Source organism: Pezoporus occidentalis, unplaced genomic scaffold (assembly GCF_034315485.1).
Source record: "Pezoporus occidentalis ecotype Australia unplaced genomic scaffold, CSIRO_AGI_Poc_V1 ctg24, whole genome shotgun sequence".
Taxonomy (NCBI): Eukaryota; Metazoa; Chordata; class Aves; order Psittaciformes; family Psittacidae; genus Pezoporus; species Pezoporus occidentalis.
Window position 1 is genome coordinate 8,231,788 of NW_026914285.1, and position 7,288 is coordinate 8,239,075.

General features: G+C 47.0%; 1 protein-coding gene across 1 annotated transcript in view; it reads left to right on the forward strand.

Annotated features, from left to right (window-relative positions):
* SMIM11 (small integral membrane protein 11) overlaps positions 1–6,780 on the forward strand; it is a 31,970-nt gene extending 25,190 nt beyond the window's left edge. Inside the window, exon 5 of the mRNA XM_062622278.1 lies at positions 6,052–6,780. The gene's annotated coding sequence lies outside the window, so the exon portion shown is untranslated. The remainder of the gene's footprint in view (positions 1–6,051) is intronic.
* The last annotated feature ends 508 nt before the right edge of the window (positions 6,781–7,288 follow it).

A 7,288-nucleotide genomic window follows, 5' to 3' on the forward strand; every position in this document is an offset into this window, starting at 1 on the left:
AATTTTGATGTAAATCTATGTATAACTTTGGGCTCTCTGAAACCCCTTTCTTTGGGAAGCATCTGATAATCTTAGAAAACCTTTGTATAAATCTGGTCCTGCCCAGTTGTAAAAAGCAGCCAAGAGTTTCATTCCAAATCTGCAACTTCTGCTGATTTAAAGTCATTCACTTTCCTTGTTGCAGTTTTCCTTGCTTTTCAGCCAGCACTGATAAACCTGTGTAGCTCTGATGTTGCAAAGAGTCTGTACGAATTGAGTCTGCACCCCATGTATTGCAGCAAGAGCCCTGGTGGTTTACAGGACCTGCAGATTTGACCACTCCCTTAAATCTCATAGAAGAGACCATTTAAAGAGCTAAATAAGAGTAACAGAATAAAAAGCTCTGAAAAATTTCTGATGGGGACTAGGGAAAGCTCCCTCAGGGCAGCTCTGCATGACAGTCACTCCAAAGACGTTCGGCAGTGTTAAAATGAGGGTTACCCTTGAAGAAGATAGTGACCTGAACCCCAGGTCTGGGCAGCTGGCATCCCTGGCAGGCAGCCTCCTTCCCTTTCTCATCCTGCTTGCAAGCACTGATGGCAAGAGATGTTATGTCTTCTCTCCTTGTGCCTCACACTGGGATGTTCACTACTCCTGACTCAGGGAAGTCAGGCATTTCCTCTCTGGTCCAGCTCAAATAAGCCCATCCCCAGACCACTGAAGTGCTGATTGGGTGTCTGAAATTGCCTGAACATCCTGGATGATTAAGGTTGTCTATTCCTGGTTAGGTTTCCTCCTTCTTGCAACGATTACCTTTTAATGAATGTGTTTACTCTGCTGGCTGGGTTGTGACTGGTCTGCCTGGAATCTATTAATGGCCAAATAACCACGATGGGAGCTGTGTGGGTTAAGTGCAGAGCTTACATGGGACCCATTCACAGAGGTGTGCAGAGATTTACAACTGCAGGATGGGAGCTGGAGCTGTACCTGGGGGAATATAATGAATTGCAGCAACAGTGGGTGTGTGGGACCACACAGTTCAGGTAGAGTACGGCCTTTAGCTAACCAGGATGTTTTGGTCTATACAGAAAAATGGAAAAGCAAGATTCCTTCCAGATTCTAAGCCAGATAGAAGTAAACATGCACTTACATCTTCTCTACTCTGCCCAAGGTCAATCTGACTACATCTACTTTGGCTGCCGGAGAAATCCATAATCACAGCACTTTGCAGAAGTGAAATTTGTCTTGGCGTTCCCATTTTCAGAGGGCACAATGTGAAAAAAAGTGATTTATACCTTGGCTGAAAACTAGGTGATAGTTTTATCCTGAGAAATATTAACTGAAAGTGAATTGACTTTCTGATAACAAGATTTTCTCTGTTGCTTCCCAAACCCACATTTCCCTTCTCTGCCTTCTCCAGCCTGTTCTGCTGAACTGGCTGCCCTGGGTTTTTTGGCTAATGCCATGATAAGCTACCCACATTGCAGAGGACCAAAGTTCAGAAATATACCAGAACTCTTCTTGATAGATGAATTTCCTAACTTTCCACAATCCCGCTGAAAAAAAACCCAAACAACCCACCCTCTATACTTCCCTAAACTATCTTGTACTCATTTGCCACAGCTATACTCATTTTCTATCCTGTAAAAGTGAGACTAAGCTTCAATCGCTCTTATCCATGTATATTACTCCCAGTGCCTACCACTGTCTGCGTTTTGTTGAGGGGCATTATATTGCTTTATGGGTCACCTCAAGCTCTTCTGCAGAGCCCTGGAGACAGGACAGTGGCTAGATGGGCTGTCCCTCTAATGTTCAGGAAGATGATATCCAGTAGGGAGCTGCAGCTCCACGTTGCCATTTGGAATCTCTTGGCATGGGTTGCCCGACTCCTGCCGCCACTGGAGTGGGACTGGTCCTTTAGTTATGTGAACAAGTTGTTAAATTGAATACAAAAGTACAGTGTTTTGACATGCAGTTCCTCAGACACTGTGTTCTAAGGAATTTCTGCTCTGAAAAGAGTGAAACTGGTTATATGTTGAGCTGGCATTCAAAATATCTGCCAGTGTGGGTATCGCTGAGCCACTTCACTGCATGAGCATCCTGTCCAGACAGAAAACATTTTTTTGGGGGGGGGGGAATATGCATTTATGCTTTTCTAACAGTTTTTCCCTCCCACACAAAATACAGCAGAAAACCAGCTCGTCAGGGACCAATCTCCAGAAAACAATAATGAGAGGCTTGAGGCAAATGGCATAATGAGCCGAAAGGCCACAGTATTGCCCGTTAACTTAAACAGACGCCTAATTTTCCTTAGGCCAGGCACACAGGACATTGGGCATTTTTAACAGGCAGGTTGTGCAACACTACGGGAAGGCAGAACCTGAGTATGAACCTCAAAATGAGAAAGAAGTCTAGAGTAGCATTTGCCTTTAGCGGTAACTAGGGGAAGGATTAGCAACTGCAGTTGTACCACACCAGGCCCCTCTGAGAAAGAAAACAGGCTTCAGATGGTTTTGTACAAATAAGTCTGTATGTCATCTGTCTGTGTATATGTATATTCACACCCCGACACTCACCCAGACACAGACAGTGCTGGAAAGATACTGGGATGCCACATCAGTACTCCCCCAGGCTTCAATGCATCTGTATTGCTGCTTTTTCCCCATCATCATATTGGATACACAGGTTAGAAATCAGCCTCTTTTTCCATGATGGGACTCATCTCCTTTCTACCAGCTCCTCTTTCCAGTGCTTTTCCACAACCTAAGGACTGTTTTTCCATTTTGACCATTTTCTCTGTATGTTCAAGAGTGTGTCTCACACACATCAATTAGAGATAGGCATCACCATCATCTGTCTCGTGAGTAGTCATAAACCCATGCACACAGATTTGTGTGCATAGACTTCTCCCCTCCCAACGCACACAAATACACACTAAAACAGAAAAAAACCCACAGAGCTAAATGTATAATGCCATATCTAGCTATTTATTTTTTTAAAGAAAGGACCAGTATCTTAAGTGTTAAACAGAGCTGATTTTCAGAGAACAGCAATTCAGGAAAAAAAGATCCACTAAATATATCCAAAATAAAGGAAAAATTGAAATGAAAATTTAAACCAGTACCTACTTATCACTACGATCAAGAAGTCGCAGACAACCCAGGCACCATAACAACAGCTATGAAAGGTTGTACCTATCAAAGAGCTTACTTACATTCAGATCTGGCTCTGTCCTGGGAGCAGCACCTCTTTTAGCTGTCAGGCTTGCTCCCAGCTGACCAATGCATTTAACTATTTAAAGAGCATAGGAGAGGAGTGGCCTCTGCTTCTCGCCTCTAGCAAGTAATCACAGGCACATTATGCATGAGGGAGTGTCAACAAAGCAATGTGGTAACAGGATACTATGGGTCTGTGAGGCTCCTACTGCATGGGGGATCCAGGCAAATGGTCATCTATATTCCCTTACGATTCAGGGGATGAGAATAACGTGGATGAGGACTCAGTTGCCTCAATACTGGGCAAAACAAACCATAAAGGCTGCTCTGTGAGTGTACTTGCTGCTGGACAGAGCCCATGTAAGAGCAGATTGTGGGCCTGGGGTGATGTTTGGTTATTCACCACAGATCTGACATTCTGAAGTCAGTGACTCTCAGAAGTGGGAAAGAAAATAGCTGTATCCATAGTGTCCTCCAGGTGTGTTTGGCTGATGCCACCTCATCCCACCAGAAGAAAGAGGCAGCGCAGTTGTGCTGCCTTGTTCAGTGCACACCTACATCCCTGCTTGTCCTGCTTTACCCTTCTGGTGAAAGCATGGGGAAAGAAAGTAGCCAGGAATAGGAAAGAGGATGCTGGATGAAGCAACCTTGCTATCATTCATCTTACATCCTTCTGCCTCAGCCTTATATCCTGTTCTGCCAGCTGGGCATGGGTGTTTTATTCCATTAATACACCCTCTCTCTGGCAAAACAGCATGAGTTACAGCCAAGTCCCCTTTCAAGATCAACACATAACACCATCCATGGCTTGCAACATCTCCAATTTAACTCAGACTTCGCCACTGGAGCCAAAGATGACTGCTGGCATGGTGTTACTTTGTGTAACCAGAACAAGTGAAGGCAGCTGAGTGATAAGGAGAGCTCAAGCTAAAGATAAACCAGCTGGTTTTCCTTCTGTGGAAAGCAGGAGGGAGGAAGACAGCTAAAAGTGAGGGTAAGTAGGGCCCCATGACAGCAGGGTATGTCTGCATCAGCTACTACTATTAAACTGCAGTCAGACAGATTCATAAATCTTGCCGTGGGTCTCAGTTCAAACCACTCATTTTTTCATATCTAATCTTTGCTGGATAACACACAGTGCTTTGAAAGCATCAGCAGATCATTGGGTGAGCTGCACCTTTGGCTAACAAATGCTGAAGCAGAAAGACAATCCGAACCAGGGAGCTACTGGTTTGGAGGAAAGGAGACCCGAAGGCTCCCAGACAGCAAGGGTAGTAGGGCATAACCCTCAGTGTGGCCACCCTGCCAATCTGTTTTACAGCCAACCCCACCTCTTGGAGCAAAATATGGTGTGAACAGTATTACTGGTTTGAAGCCACCATCCCCCTGAGAGCCAAAACCCAGCAGAGAGCACAAAACACCAGCAGGCTGCTCTGTCTGGTCTGGCACTGGGCAGAGCCGGAGACCCAAGCTGGATGTGGATGGGCCCTCAGGACACAACAGAGCTGGGTGGAGATGCTGGCTAAGGCCCTTGAGCATCATAGCTTGGTTAGTGTGGCCCTACAGTATGGCTCATTAGCTAGCTTCTCTGCAGGGCTTGTCAGATTAAACCCAGCGCTACACTGAGGTTCCTGTCTTATTTCCAGGAAGGTGGAAGAATCTTGGTCAGGGCGAGGGGAAGGTGAGAGGCACACCTTGTCTTCTTGCCCCATCAAGCATGGCTCCTTTGCAGCTCCTGTCCCACACCTCTACCTAGCTGGAGCATGGAGATGGAAAACCCACCTGTTTCCATACCTCTTCCAAAGTTTGATGGTCTTTTTTCTTAAAATCAAAATCAAATGCGAATGTAAAAGCGTAAACACTGTTAACAAGCTCTGTAGTGAAGATCACTACCTGATCACCTGCACAGCATGAGGCTGTGTGTATGAGTGACACAGGCTCAAGCATACACCAAAGGTGGGATTTGTTTCACTGCCTGGGATTCTACTGAGAGCTTCCCTACTCAATGAGAAGAGTCAGATAGGCTGGAAGAGTGATGAATCCATCTCTCGGCACAACGTGCCCTCAAGAAGAGCTTGCTTTCTAATGACTGTGATTAGTGTCAGCCTCTAACCTGACGACAGTAAAAGTGCTGTGAGATAGACTCCCCCCTCAGCCATACCAAGGCAAAGGATGCAAGATTCTTACTTGTCCTTCCTAAGCCAGGGCAGCAAGATTCCCACATCACTCAGAGGAAGCATCCAGACACCATTCCCAATACCAAGAACAAAGGAGCTGGGGTAGTGTAAGATGTCCAGGTGAGGGGAAGGGCAGAAATTAGGAGAGTGTGTCACAAGGCTGGACCCCACTGCAGTGTGGATGGAGAGAGACATGCAGCCACAACCATGTCCCTTGACCAGGAACAAGCACTCAGCACCTGCCTGATGGTGATAGTCTCCTTCCTCCACCCACAGCCCTGGAAGTCTGTGCTGGTGCTAGGGGTCACCTTTCCTTAAAAAGGAAGGAGGGAAGGAAGGAAGAGGTTTGGAGCATGAGTGTAACAGCTGGGCTGGAAGTAATTCTGGCAATCTTTCAGTGAAGGCATATAGACCCCAGAATAAGCTGGGAATTTTCCATCAGCTTTACAGGAGGTAAGTCAGGGCACATGAGCTGAGGATCTGATTCTCTTGTGATTGAAGTTTCTTTGATATAAAAGATAACGTAATGAAAAAATACACACCAGCAAGGCTATTTTGTACAAATGTTAGATGTTAGAGTATTGCCTACTCTATAGTGAGAATCACACACCCACCCCCCCCAAGAAGAGGTTTAGGAGCTGGTGGAAATTGAGCTAATCTCCATGCTTCCCCTCTTCTAGGACCAAGGACACCTGGAAGCACATGCAGGATATGACCAAGGTGGGCAGACAGGTCTTTAAAATCTAGTGGGTTGAAATGAGCCAGGAACAGAAGATTCATCATGCTATTGAAGCACCTGGACAAGCCCAGATGAGCTTCAGACTAGAAGCATTTCCCCCGCACACTTTCCTCTGCAGTGTGCTAGCTTGTTTTCCATGCTCTCACCCCCATGGGATACAAAGTGGATCATGTCTTCAGGTGATATTTCCTGTTGAGCCAGGACAACCTGCCTGCCTCAGAGGAAGTGGGATGAAGGAATGTCTGGATCTAAAATGAGTGATGGAGCATTCCTCACATGGCCAAGTTCTTCAAACAGACCACGCTGGTCACTGGGGACAGTGGGTTACTGAGGCCCTCAGCCCCATGTGGCCGTGACTTCCTCAAAATCAATCTAGGTCATGCCCTGACAGGCATTAACTCTAGGAATAAACCATCCCCAAGGCAGAAATGCTGAGGGGTGCCCCTCCCCCAGCAATTCTCCCGGGGTTGCTGTTGGCTAGAGGACCCCAAGGTGTCCCAGGGGCAAGCACGGCTTGCCACGAGGCAAGGGCACAATGCCCATGGCATGGTGCTGCAGTGCTGATAGGAGACCTGTTCCATGGGGAATGGGGGAGCTAGCGCTGGAGGAGAAATATGTTGAGTTTGCAGAGAGCTGGCAAGAGCTGGGGAGCATTTGTTGGAGTACTGAGGTACTATATGTAGAAAACCCCCTCGTAGGACCCTGGTAGGGCAGGGTGATGATCTGCCATGTCCTTCTCCCAGCTTCCTCTCATTAATGGCTGAGTCATCCTGGCTTTCTAGAAGAGGCTGGGAAGGGGCACTCACTCGTGGTGGCTGCAGGTGAGCGCTGCAGGTGATGGCCGCAGTGCAAGGCAGTGCACATTTCCTCTCTCGCAGGTCAGACTGTGTGTGTCATGAGTCGCGTTGCCCAAGTTTCTGTGTCTGAGGACGAGCCAGAGCTTTCATTTTGCTGTTGCAATAACAGGCCTTGGGCTAGTCCTGGTTGTCTGGTGACCTCTTCCTCTCCCTCCATGCTTAAGTGTAGGTGTGAGAAAAAGCTCATCTGAATCCCTGAGTATTTATGCAAAGCACCATTGCAGCCCTGATCTTACACTGGGGCTAAGGGGAAGCAGCATGGTCCTGGCATATCAGCGCATCTGCTCAGGAGTCTTTGCTATGTGCCCATGCAGTGCACCT